The 14,808-nt window shown below is 39.5% G+C and overlaps 1 long non-coding RNA gene and 1 pseudogene across 1 annotated transcript; both read right to left on the bottom strand.

The window, feature by feature from the left end:
* Window positions 1–152: 152 nt before the first annotated feature.
* LOC120290425 lies at window positions 153–3,349 on the bottom strand. Its single transcript, XR_005548417.1, has 3 exons — window positions 3,256–3,349; window positions 418–575; window positions 153–325 (listed from the first exon to the last, which is right to left on the bottom strand). It is a non-coding gene; the product is annotated as an uncharacterized LOC120290425 (long non-coding RNA).
* Window positions 3,350–3,971: 622 nt separating this feature from the next.
* Window positions 3,972–14,492, bottom strand: LOC120290616 (annotated as a pseudogene).
* Between the last annotated feature and the right edge of the window lie 316 nt (window positions 14,493–14,808).

Here is a 14,808-nt window from a genome sequence, read left to right as displayed (position 1 = left end):
TCATTGTCTGGTCTAATGGACAAGTTTTCAAGGCAATGTGCACAACTTGAACAAAAAACAAACAAACCTTTTAAGAGATAACAACATTGTTATAGCGTTCTTCCTGAATGTTTACCTGGAAAACAACTTGAAGTTCAAAGCTACAAAAGTCAACGACCAGGTATAGATGGGAGTTTCCAATTTTATTGCTCTCCCGTTCCTTGACTTTGTCCATAGCTTTAAATGCAAGGTGGTCTAGCCAATCAATTCGTTGAATCTGTCCTTTTTCATATTTATTCATAAGCTTTTCCAAGCGCTCCAGCTCGCCCCGCTCATGCTTAGGGACCTAAAAACATATCGTAAGTACCCAAAATCATCATCGCTTCCGTGCCCAATCTGAAAGTTGTAATCACCAGCATAACATGTAACAAGCAGAACCTTTCCAGGAGTATTTGTTGGAAATGAGCCATCAGCTTCCTTTCCTTGCCAAAGTCTAAGCTTCTGCTTCCCAGTTTTAGCTGCTTTTTGCTGCTAAATAGAAGAATCGTAGCCCCACCAATCAACCCCTCCTCTTTTCCACAAGAAACATCCCAGACCTAAAAATTTTATGTCAAAACAAGATTTTTTTGCTCTCGATTAGATGTAAAATTCAATTAGATCCCATAGATTAACACCGAGGGTGCAAGCATCAAATTCTCTGGGATGATAAAGAATACAGTAAAGAACATATGGTCCGCAAACAGCCTTTCACTATGGATCAAACCACATTTGATGCCCAACAAGGAGGATAAAAGTTTATGAACCATTTGCATCTGCAAGTGAAGATGAAACCATTTGCATCTGCGAGATGAAACCATTGCCTCATCACTTGGGAGACAAATGTGGTGATAGTACCCTCAGCCACTGAGCGTTAAAAAATACTATAAAAATTAAATAAATTAAATTTAAAATTAGGTTTAGTTAGAATATTAAAATAATAATTTTAAAATTAGATTTTAGTTAAAATATTAACAAAATAATTTTAAAATTAAATTTAGTTAAATATTAAATAATAATAATTTAAAAATAATTTTAGTTAAAATATTAAATAATAATTTAAAATTTTAAAAATAATTAATAATAATAATTTCTTTTAAAAATTAGATTTAGTTAAAATATTAAAAAAATAATAATTTTAAATTAAATCTAGTTAAAATATTTAAAAATAATAATTTTAAAAAAAATTAAAAAATTAAAAAAAATAAAAAATTAATTTTAAAATTAGATTTAGTTAAAAATTAAAAAATAATTTTAAAATTAAATTTAGTTTAAATATTAAAAAAAATAACTTTAAAATTAAAAAAATTAAAAAAAAAAATAAAAAAAAAATTTAAAATTAGATTTAGTTAAAAATTAAAAAAATAATTTTAAAATTAAATTTAGTTAAAATATTAAAAAAATAACTTTAAAATTAAAAAAATAAAAAAAAAAAAAAAAAAAAATTAAAAATTTTTTTTTTATTAATTTTCTAATTTTTTAAGAAAAATTAAAATTTTAAAATTTTTAATTTTAAAATTATTATTATTTAATATTTTAACTAATTTTAATTTTAATTTTTTTTAATATTTTAACTAAATCTAATTTTAATTTTAATTTATTTAATTTTTATATTATTTTTATCACATGAGCCCAAAACGACGTCGTTTTTACATTATTTGGCCATGTCACCGTGCAAAACAGCGTCGTTTTGGGCTCGGTTCGCCGGAAAAATGCCACGTCGGCATTTTGGCCAGATTGGCACTCAAGTGATTCATTTTGCTCCGATTTTGATACTTAAGTGTACCTTTCATAACTTTTGGCACTTAAGTGTTCCTTTGTGCTAACTTTTGACACTACAGGGGTCATTGTCCCGTACTCAGAGTGATGAGTTCATTCCAAAAATATGGTGCCTTGCAGATTCCAACCTGGCATTGAAATGAGTAGCTAAGATTTGGATTAACGTTGAACAGAATCTAAATCTCCAACTACCCATGTCATATACTCTTATTGACATAACAAAAAGAGTTATATTCAGTCGATCACTGTCAGGGGGACCACTATGCTGGACCCCCAACATCTACCTGTAACAGCAGGCAATTGTTCATCCATAATATAAGTAAAAACTAAATTGAACGTCTACCACAATTTATTTGTCAGCATGTTTATTGCCCAACCATGAACAGAGTTGAGTATATAAATAACAGATATCGAAAGCAAAACCAATTGCGTGACTTTGTCTTCTGAAAAATGAAGACAAAAGAACAAAATCTTCTCATAGCAACTAGCTGTCAATAAAGACCATGAGATTTTTTTGTTTCAATAGTTCGTCCATTGATGGCCATTAACATAGGACTGTGTTATTTGGTTCATCTTCCATCTCCTAGGATAAAATCTAAGAAATTGATAAGCATCATCTAAAAGATATACCCAAAACAAACTATTTTTGAAATTCCTACGGTCTCTGGCCTTTGATTTAAGCAACCTCGAAAGCAACAGACTCCCATACTTTCTAAGAAACATGAGCCAGAAAGTGCCGAATTAAGCTCCAGATAAACGTATCATTCAGTTAATAGGAATATGAAATAATTATTCCAATGGACTAATTTGAACACAGAGCTTCCAACAGAGAAAAAAAAAAGACAGAAACTGCTAATGGATTTAAACACCACCAACTGTAGGGTTTACAATTATGACTATTGAGGCCAGGCATATGAATTTACATTTAAACTTTTCATTGCCACTCATGCATGAAATATCGGAGTCTGTCTCTTTACAAGGCTACCTTATGCAACAGACAGATTGTGCCAGAAAAACATGCAACGTCAACTAATGCCCTAAAACGATCGATACGATGAAGTACATCCCACATTCCCAACCATCAACATAGGCCACGCTGATGGTACCAGATTCACTTGTGTTCATCTCTCTCGCTCCTCTAAACAGCCACTTCGGCATGAAACCACAAAAGAGATCCATTGTGTTACAAATCAGCAACGTCCTTCCCCAGAACTATGTCACATAATATAAGTTCTCTTGTGAAGTGAATAGACAATTTTAAGTTTACCCAGATATCTCATCGTCGTCCATCATGTTTCCTTAAAGCAAAAAACCTTTTTCAATTGTCTCTACAAATAGTGAACCAAGATATAATAGAAGAAAATGTCACTGGGAAGTAGTACTTGGCACGGCAGATAACAAAAGGATCATGCATGGGAAAAAGGATCAGCACATGAGGACCGGATTAAATTAGGTGGGCACCTCGTTCTGGTGGGAAGACCAAATGGAGCACCGTCAATGTACAGAGAGCACTCAACGTAGAGCTCTGCCTTTCTCTCCTCCGCGGCATGATCGATCTCTGCAGAAGGAATACAATGGAAACGGTATATAACAGCTGAAAGCACAAAAGCCACATCAATAACAATTTATGACTAACTATTTTGGTGGGTGATGAAGATATTTTTTATTCATTAATTATTTTAAGCGATACAAGTGATCATTTTTCGGAAAATGTTTTCCAAATCTTGAGCATTCTGTGAAACAAATGCACCCTTAATGTAATAATAATTGTATACAACACATAATTTTTTACATCAATACGTAAACAAAATATCTTTTAGTACATTATATGCGATAATATAAAATTATGCCAAAAAAATTGTAATTGGTGTTAGAATTACATAAAAATATGAACAAATTAATAATAATTAGTATGAACTTTAGCTATAATTAATATAATCTATCACCGGTAGAGTCGGCGGGTGAAACGATAGTGGGAACGGCACGCCTTGCACACACCATTTGCCAAGCCTCTTAAAGCTCTTGCTCTGAAACAAGGAAGCAAACCTAGAAAAAATTTCTATTATATGAAAGCGTCGATGTCCCTAAACAAAACTCCGTCAACATGTAAACGGGGTCAACAAGCAAAGGAGACTCCGTAAGAGAAAACTATATAAAACTATATATGTATATAATCTCTAACATGAGTCTTGACCCGACCCAATCCCGTTGCTAGACCGCCTCCCGATCTGCACACAGTCGATCGGCAGGGAGATCGGCGTGGTCAGCTGCCCAAAGGTCTGCCAGCAGAAGGGGCTGTCGTCATGAGAGGGGCTTCTGCGATGACGGCCTCAAGTCCTTCGCCGACAGGGTGATTTCCTCGCAAGGCATGCTGTCGCTGCAAGCCAAATCCACTGGCCTCTCTGTGTACGTCCCCGAGACGTGCTCGTAAGTGATGTCTCGCACCGCCATGGCCGATGACTGGTTCGTGCACGTCGCATGATCGCAGTAGTACTGGTCGATGATGATGGGCCATCGGACCTCGGAGACTCGAATGTTCGAGAACCTCACTCCATAAACGGATCCTGACCCACCCTGCATCCGACACATATCATTCGTAAAAAGACATTAAAAAAGCTAGGACATTATAAATTGTCAATTTTCAAGGATGTTCATGTTTTAATGTCGTTCAGGACGCAAACTTTTTTTTTTTTTACCTGCCATGATTTTATCCTAACGCCGTTCGTCGTCCCTTGCAGATCGACATCTCGAACGGTGATGTTGTGCACACATGCTCTGGAGTGGTCTTTTCCTAGGCTTCCGATGCTGAACCCGTGCCCCGGACCGCAGTTCACGTCATGTATGTTAATGTTGGAACATCCGCTGACGATCGAAATGCAGTCATCCCCTGTATGAAACACGGTAACAGAATCCAAGTCGAGCATTCTACTAGATTGAAGAAATGTAACATTCGATATCTATGCATTTCCAATGAAATTTTCGCGGAAATTGTGGTTACGGCAGGCGAGAGTAGCATCGTGGATCGTCACGTCTTGGGAGTTCCCAAGGTGGATCCCATCGATGTTGGGGTTGTCACCCGGGGACGAAATGCTCATGTCGCGCACGAGAACGCCGACGTAGTGGTCGAACGTGAGATGGAAGTTGGGGCTGTTCTGGATCTTGATGCCGCTGAATGTGACGTTGAGACAGTGATCGAATCTCATTGCCTGATCAACCAAAGCCATGAAAAAGAAAGAGGATGTTGGGAATAACGGATCCCCGAAAAGTGGATTCGACACTAAATCGAACCCCTAAATCAATACGGAAGACGAGCCCGAGAAAACAACACGTATCACCGATCCTAAAGCACACCACGGATTCAAGCGTACCTTTTTAGCCACAGATTAAACACCGACGCCGATAGAGGAAGAGAAACTTGGCCTTGTTCGATCCGATGAAGCAAATTCGCCTTTTGCGCTTCACTGTTTTCTTTTTGGGAGAGAAAGCGAGAGAGAGAGAGAGAAAAAAAAATGAGGGATGCGTACGTACGTTTTCTATTTTCAATAGGTACGTTCTCTCTCTCTCTCCTCCCCTTTTATATGTCCCTCCATCAACGGGCCGTATTCCCGTGGGCCGAGCTTTTTGGGCCCAACTTGGGCGGACAGGCCTTAAGCCCATCACTAATAAAACCATCATCTCCCACTCGCACATGGTGAGCCGAACAAGATTCTCTTTACCTCTTTCAACATTCATACCGGTGAATAATCCGTGCGACCAGTATACTTTGAGAGCTCATTGCTATACATCTGTTATGAATATATAGCAGCTCATAATGGGTGTCACGCTTTGAATAGATTTAGTATGCAGTACCCTAGATCGATCGATCACATTTTATATCTCTCTTGATCTCTTTTAAACATGATATATATATATATATTATATATATATATTGTATTCGCAATTATAATTATCCCAAAGACAGTCATAATTGGTCGATCAGTGAATACAAAACTACAATGTGATTTCCCAAAATCGATCTTCCTCTTTCCTTCAAACTCTCAATTTCAGTTCAGCTTGCTTTTCTAGAAATGTCCCATTAGATCGAATCAACTCATAACCATTGGCAACATTCTAAGATAGCAAACACTAAATAGAAACCTTGAGAATAAGTAAAAGTCATGAGAGCACTAAAATTTGAGGAACTCTTTTCCTCAAGAGTCTCACACGTCATAAAAGTTGAGATCAAACTTTTTGCCACTCTTATTGGTCGGCTTATGCATACGTAGTATGAAATACGTATTACATTATTAACTCCTTTCCCATGGAGCGTATGTCTACACCTTTCAATATCGTACATATGATAGTTCAGACATACCCAATGTCTAACTTGAGTTCACGTATCTACTCATTTACAAAATTCATCAAAACTCACATCTGGCATCTTAGACAGATAAAGTAAAATATGTGGGGTATTTTACTTTCGGACATAGTAAGTATTATGTCCTCATCTTAACACTCAGTTAAGGTGACATACGTATTTTAAGCTTGAGCTCTCGATTATCACCTAGATAATAAGCTTAAAAACAGTCTCATCTCTATTTATCACACAAGTAAATAGAGGCGATTACCCGTGTGAGTGGGCTAATCTTTTATCGTCCGACATACTTCCTCAACTTAAAATAATACACTGAGTATTAAGATGCATAAAGATCAAACAAAGATTCATAGGCATTAATAATGAAACAACACTAGTTCATAAATGTGAACAACTTAGGGAAATTACAATCCAGTACATCAGACTCTATGCAATCCTAGAGATTTTACATGACCACAAAACACATCTCTAGGTATTGGCTTTGTCATAGGATCTGCTACCATTCTATGCGTAGATATGTACTGTAAGTTCACATCCTTTCGTGCAATCATATCTTTTACAAAGTTATACTTTGTATCTATATGTTTGGTCTTGCCATGATACTTTGGATCTTTGGTGTATGCTATAGCTACTTGGCTATCACATTTAACCAATAATTGATTTGCAGCTTTCTCAATAACACCTAAATGATTCAAGAATCTCTTAAGCCAAACTCCTTCTTGTACTGCAGCTGATAATACCACGAACTTAGCTTCCATCGTGGATAAGACTATGCACATTTGCTTCTTACTACTCCATGATATGGCGCCATTGCTCAGTAAGAAAGCAAATCCTGAGCTAGATTTCTTTTCATCTAAATCTCCCCCCCAATCAGCATCTGAATAGCATTCAAGTTGCAGATCCTTTCCTTGGTAACTCAACTTGTAATCAGCAGTTCCCTTTAGATACCTAAGTATCCTCTTAACGGCTTTCCAATGTGCTGGACCTAGATTGGATTGGTATCTACTCACCATTCCAATTGCAAAACATATGTCGGGTCTTGTACACATCATTGCGTACATCAAGCTCCCAACAGCACTAGCATAAGGAACATGTTTCATTTGTTCCTTCTCTTATGGAGTCCTTGGACACAGTCTATGGCTCAATCATTCACCTTTTGCAATAGAAGTGTCTATGGGTTTACAATCTTGCATACGAAATCGTTCAAGAACCTTGTTTATATATGTTTCTTGCGAAAGAGATAACGATCTCTTGAAATCTTAACTCCAAGAATGTATGCAGCCTCACCCATATCTTTCATCTCAAAGTTGGAAGACAACCAACTCTTAACAGTATGAACAAACTCCATATTACTTCCGGCAATTAGTATATTATCAACATATAATGATATGATTACAAATTGATCATTGGATCTTTTGATATATACACAATGATCCTCATCAATCATTGTAAAATCATATGCCATCACGGCATTATGAAAACGTATATACCATTGTCTCGATGAGTACTTAAGGCCATATATCGATCTCAAAAGTCGACATACCTTTTCTTCTTGGCCTTTCACTATGAAACCAGCAGGTTGTTCCATATATATTTCTTCCTCTAATTCTCCATTGAGAAAAACAATCTTTACATCCATCTGATGTAACTCAAGATCCATACCAGCCACTATTGCCAGAATAATGCGAATCAAGGTAAATCTTACTACAGGAGAAAACGTATCTTTATAATCAATTCATTCCCGTTGATTATTCCCATTCGCTACAAGGCGAGCCTTATGCCTTTCTATCGAGCCATCAGCCTTTCGCTTTATTTTGATAATCCACTTGTTCCCAATAGCTCTGCGTTCTTTTGGAAGATCAACCAGTTCCTAGACTTTGTTTGATTTCATTGACTCAATTTCCTCTTCCATTGCATGAATCCATTTTTCCTTACTAGGGCAATTCATAGCCTCATTAATATTTATTGGCTCATCCTCATATTGCGGAGCAACCATAAAAGTTTCCCCTTCAATGTCAAAATGTCGACGGGGAATACTTTGGCGACTTGTTCGCCGTATGGGAGATTGTACACTTTGCACATCATTCCCCATCATGCTCCCACTTGGATTAGGTAATGATGATGTCGTCTCATCATGTGGTTGTAATTGAGAATGAGTTGAATTCAATTCATCACTTCTCATATTACTCCTACTTGGATGAACTCTACTAACATCATTATCCCGATCCAATGTCTCAAATAGGGAGTAATCTTCTCCTATTTCGCCTTTCTTAGGAAATTCATCCTCTAAGAATGTGACATCCCGTGATTCAAATTCAGTCATACTCCCACTTTCCTGCTCACCTATGAACACATACCATTTCGAGTGTTCAGAGTATCTTATGAAAATACTCTTCTTTCCTCTGGGACCCAATTTCCCAAACTTGTGAGAGAACTCATGTGTATAGGCTGCACAACCCCATAGCTTAAGAAAACTTAAGTCCAGTTTTCTACCTGTCCATAACTCATATGGAGTGGAAGTAACTGATTTAGAAGGCACACGGTTAAGTATATAGGCAGCGGTTAACAACGCATCACTCCAAAAGGTAATAGGTAAGTTAGCATGCACCATCATGGACCTAACCATTTCCAGTAGGGTTCTGTTTTTTCTCTCCGCAACACCATTTTGTTGAGGAGTATATGGAATAGACAATTGTCTTTCTATTCCTTTTTCATCACATAATTTTCTGAATTCATCAGATAAATATTCTTGACCTCGATCGGATCTCAATGCTTTTATTTTCTTGTCTAATTGATTTTCTACCAGGTTCATAAACCTTTTGAAACAACTTATTACTTCAAATTTATGAGAAATCAAATAGACATATCCGAATCGAGTATAATCATCTATAAAGGTGATGAAATAAACAGCCCAATGCATTCCTTTCACATTCATTGGACCACAGACATCAGAATGGATTAAATGTAGAGGAAATTCATCTCTTTTACCTTTCCCAAATGGTTTCCTTGTCGTTTTCCCTTCTAGGCAATGCTTACATATGGACAAATCGACTTTTTCAATGCTGCCCAATAAGCCCTCTTTGGCTAGTCTATTCATATGCTGTTGGCCAATGTGACCAAGTCTTGCATGCCACACTTTCACATCATTATCATATTTATTAGGAGACGTGAGAAGGGAATAATAACAAACATTTGCATTAACATAATCAATATCTAATACAATGAAACCATCCAGAAAATAACCACAACCATAGTAATTTGTATCCAAAAACAAATTCACACCTCTACTATAGAAGTTCATATTAAAACCTAATTTAACCAACACTAATACAGACACTAAATTTCGACGAATCTCCGGAGCATACAATACATCATGTAGGAACAAAATGCGTCCACCACGCATATTCAGTTGGCATGTGCCAATCTCTTTCACTTCAGCTCTAGAGTTGTTTTCCACATAGATCCACTTAGTTCTAGTTGGTACTCGTCGGAATTCCACGAAGGATCCTCTATCCTTCGCTACATGGTATGTCGCTCCTGAATCCACAGTCCACAAAGGATTAGACTCAGTTAAAAACACATAACTCGACACAAAAGCAAAGTTCTAAAAAGTACAAGGGGTGCATACCTTCTTTGGCTCACGACAGTTGCGAGCATAGTGACCCTTCTTGTCACAGTTGTAGCATTTCACCCTTGCAAGCTTTTTCATGCGAGGACGCTTTCCTCTTCCATGTTGGTTAAACTTGGGTTTCTTCCCGAAGGACCTTCTTCCTTGCCTTTTCCTTTATCAAGCCAGTTAAGATGTTTGCGCTTGGAGCTCGAAGCTCCATTTGAGCTAGAACTAGCATGATAGAGTTCAGCATCCGGCTTAGCCGCCAAGAGGCGGTCCTCTTCCAGTTCAAGATGGCGCCTTTGCATCCTCAAAAGATTTGATATTTTCATTATGGGTCAGGTGCACCTTCATATGCTCCCAACTCTAAGGCAAGGAACAAATCATCGCTTGCACCGCTACTCACTCCGTGAGGACATGGCCAGCATCTTTCAGCTCATTTATCATGTTTGACATCTTTTAAGATGTTGCTTCATGGTATGACCAAGAGGCTTCTTATAGGAGTCAAACCTAATAGTGAGCTGTCTCAGTCTGGTCACCGAAGTATGACTAAATCTAGCTGCCAATGCCTCCCACATTTCCTTGGCATTGTCAAAACGCCTAAACTCTTGCATGACGTCATTTTCCATGCTGCTCAAGCAATGTGATGCGAGAAAGAGAAGTTCTTTCGTTTCATGCAGCAAAAGCTTCCTTATCTCTTTGTGCTGTGCAGTATTTCCTTCTTCATGTTCTACCATGGTCAGGTTAAGAGCCTCAATTTCCTCTTGCTCTTTCAGCACATATTGGATTTTCATGTGACATATCTCATAGTTGTCACCATTGAGCTTTTCACCTTTGTTCAGCTCGACAACTATGTTCTTCGTGGCTGAAGCCATTGATCTGAACACATCAGACATATATGCACGAATTATTAATGCCTATGATTTATGCATCTCTATTTGCATAGACCCATCATATTAATGAATAATTTCAAGTAAGGCTTCAAAATCAAAAGGTCACTATGTTTCCAATCATCCTCCAAAATCCTAACTTAAAACTATCATTAATATAATTGTCTTATGCAAAATAAATTCTATGAAGTTATAAAAACTTCTATAACTACCCACAGCTAACTACCCACAACAACTAGCAATAACAGAAAATAACAGATAATTGACATACAATATAATAATGCTTTCATATAATACAACTAACATATAGGTTGCTACATCAACAACAATCAGGTAGTAAGCATTACATAAGATGTCCACAAAGCACACTTAACTAAAAAAACAGCCAATACATCTAACACCAAGCCAGCACACGAACTAGGAAAGATCCTATTTTGTTCAATTTTTTGATCTTTTCCCTTGTAACAATGCAGTAATATTCATTTACAAAATCCATCACAATTTTCTTATATGAAGCAGCTCCGTTGACATCTCATATGCGATTCAATACATCTTGCCATTCAGGTGGAAGAGTGTTTATGAAAAATCGCACCATCTCTGACTGTGGCATAGGACGACCATTCCATATGACCTGTTGAATTTTCCCGTTGACTTTCAGGACGTGATCAATTAAGTCACCACTCTCCCATCGATGATCAGTCAGCTCAGCTATCAACTTAGACAGCCTATCCATTTGTTCATCGGTAACTGCGCGAATAGGTGTGCGCAACCTCAAGAGAGGCATTGTTCGTGCAACAAATGCAGAACTGTTTCGGCAACAAATGCAGAAAAAATAAGGGATCACAAATAATCCATATAGAGTTAATTGAAAAAGAAACACATTATTTCCCTTTTTTTTTGTCAACGGTCAACGGTCGTCGGTCAACGAACCAACGGACCGGTCGTCGGACTCGGGTCGGAGTCGGGCGGTTAGGGTGAACCGACGGCACGCGCCGCGCGCGTGCGTGCCGGGCGTCCACGGTTCAGGTTGGGTCGCCGGTCGCCGGCCGGTGACCGCCCGGCCAACTATCGTCGTGCTAACATCATCGATGACGTCACCCCAGCGGTTACTTACCGTTGGGTGACATCATGCCGATGTCGCACGCGTCGGTCCGCCGATCGGCGCGTGCCGGTTCACCGGCCGGCGGCGAGCACGTGCCGGTTCGCTGACCGGCGCGTGTGTCGCATGCGCTGGGCGAGCCAGCGCTTCCAGGCACGTCGCGCCCACGCGCAGCGGCTTCTGGTCGCGCGTGTGGGCGTGTGTGGCGTCTCCCCAGCGTTCGACATATCGCCAGACTCGTCTCGACGACCCCTTTCTCCCTATGCCATAAGAATTTGATTTTGACTTACAAAAACTCGGAAAAATGGGCGAACAGCGCTCGGGTGTCGGAATTTCTCGCCCCGATCCGTACGGCCGAATTACTTTCACAAAAAATCAATCAAAAAACATTAAATAGGTTGGGAAAACGTGAACTAGGGGTACCAATGTTGGGAATAACGGATCCCGAAAAGTGGATTCGACACTAAATCGAACCCTAAATCAATGGAAAACAACACGTATCACCGATCCTAAAGCACACCACGGATTCGAGCGTACCTTTTTAGCCATAGATTAAACACCGATGCCGATAGAGAAAGAGAAACCTAGCCCTGTTCGATCCGATGAAGCAAATTCGCCTTTTGCGCTTCGCTGTTTTCTTTTTGGGAGAGAAAGCGAGAGAGAGAGAAAAAAAGGAGGGATGCGTACGTACGTTTTCTATTTTCAACAGGTACGTTCTCTCTCTCTCTCCTCCCCTTTTATATATCCCTCCATCCCCGGGCCGTATTCCCGTGGGCCGAGCTTTTTGGGCCCAACTTGGGCAGACGGGCCTTAAGCCCATCACTAATAAAACCATCAGAGGAGACCATATCAATCTTCTGCATGATCACACAATTTGGAAAAAAACTCAGGCGATTATAGCTAGGGATGATCGGCTAGTGGCTCTTACAGTCGGTTTGTTCCGGGGCATTGAACTCAACTCTCTTTCGCCTGCCACAAGTTCGATAAAAGAGTAGACATGGAAACACGATTAGTCGAATTCTCAAGCAATGATTTTGCAAGAAAATGCATATGGTACCCAAGCCCAACGACACGGATATAGTATAGTGATTACTTCCCAATTGTAATATTAATAAGTCGTGTGCGAATTCAAGGAAAAAATAGTGGCGTCAAATTTATTTATTTTTTTGGTCGATAGTGGCGTCAAATTGAAACATCTTTAATTAGCAGAGCGGAAGCCACCGTCGAAGGCCTTTGTCACCTGTGTATCGGCGTCCTTGGAGTCCATTCCATCGTCGGCATCATTATCGACATCGAGAAGTCATCATTGAGATCCTCAGACTGTGAGCGGCGCCACCAAACGGAGCCTCGGCCGTCGACGGTTCCGCTTCCTTGCAATGTGAAGCGACTCAGCTTGTCGAAGTGAAGCCAATGCTTGCCACCCCAAACCTGGGGATCCGTCGGAGCAACTACCGTCCCGTCTAGCTGAAAAAATATCCAAACCATAGTGTTGATCAGAACGGATTACAGCAAAAGTATTTTTTTTTTTTTTTTTGGGTGAGATCCTGTGCAATTGTGTTATCTGAATAGATTTGTAAAAAGAATGCGCAATTCTAATATTTTCCCTCTCGTTTGTTGTGATATATCTGTACCTGGAGTATAATGTTTTCTTGACAGTGTTCACCCACGAAGGAGATGGGCCCAACAAGGAAGACATGGTTTGCAGGAACCACCATCGTTGATGCCTCCACGTCGCATGAAGCTGCCCATGCATCTTGGAATGCCTGTGAGACGCAACAGAAGGAAAATAAAAACTTCAATTGCTTATCTAGCTAAATCTTAACGTCAACAAGAGATCATGGAGCAATTAGGTTTTTTTATTAATAGTTAGGCTTATGTTGACTAGTGCCTTCTCAGTTAAGCAAGGCTAGGGATTAGATTTTGATTACCGAACTCGTTTAGTCAAGTGATTTGGGAAGATTATTCAAAACTTTTAAGGTTTAGAACCCTCTAGACATTAATGTTTAGTTTAATGAAGCGAGGCAAAGTGCTACCCGGACACTTAATTTGCATCATAAATTAGGTTTCATCTTTTTCTTTTCTTTTAGTGATGCATTCTAAATAAATATCACATGATATCTACAGGACATTTTTGGAACAACTTAAAGAGTATAAGATATAGAAAATGAGGTAGAGCACAAGTGTATGACCTTTGTATCATCCGTGTTCCCATTGCCATTGGCGCCAAAATCTAGCACATTGAAGGTGGTAGAGTTGTTCGGCACTGATGGTGTTGGTGGTGTCGGAGGTGTTGGCTCTATTGGCACTGCCGGTGGCGTCAGTGATGGCGGAGCTATTGGTGAATCCGGAGGTGTTGGCACAGCTGGTGGTGTCGGTGATGCCGAAGGTGTGGGCTTGGCTATCGGTGCTTGGGGTGGCGATGGTGTTGGCTCTGCCACTGGTGGTATTGATACTGGTGGCCGCAATGTCGGGTCCACCATTGGTGTTGGCGGTGGTATTTGCTTTGGGGACCGTGACGAGGGCCTTGGCGATGGGGACCGTGACGAGGGTCAACCGGGCGGGGGCGGGGCAAATAGGGCCAACGGGGCAAGGGCAAGTAAGGCCACGGACGGTAGAAGGGGAAAGGGGGGAGAGGGAAGTGAGGAATCCTCCAGCGTCCTCTCCACAGCCATAAAGAGCTCCTTGTGGTAGAATCGTCGGCGACGGCTGCTGCATGGGATCTCCAATCAGTAACCTCTCTAGCATTGCAAACCTCACAACAACTTATGCACCACACGAAAATCGCAACAGCGAATGCGGCCATGAGGCTCTTGAAACTGAACTTCCCCATTTTTAACTTTTCTTCTCTTTTGGCTCGACCAGAGATTGAAGAAGGGCGATTCTGTGGTATGGAGTTCTTATAACAAAAAAATGAAAGATAATATAAGAATATATTTACTAAAGATTCAAAATGAAAGATGACGATTCTGGCAAATCGGATGTTAACGTTATCCTAAGCCTTGAGTTTAATTTTTGCGATTGTGATGAATTAATTGAATTCCAATTTGAAAACGTTATGGGT

Source organism: Eucalyptus grandis, chromosome 2 (assembly GCF_016545825.1).
Source record: "Eucalyptus grandis isolate ANBG69807.140 chromosome 2, ASM1654582v1, whole genome shotgun sequence".
Lineage (NCBI taxonomy): Eukaryota > Viridiplantae > Streptophyta > Magnoliopsida > Myrtales > Myrtaceae > Eucalyptus > Eucalyptus grandis.
Note: the sequence above shows the minus strand (reverse complement) of the source record. Positions and strands in the feature narration are given on the sequence as shown.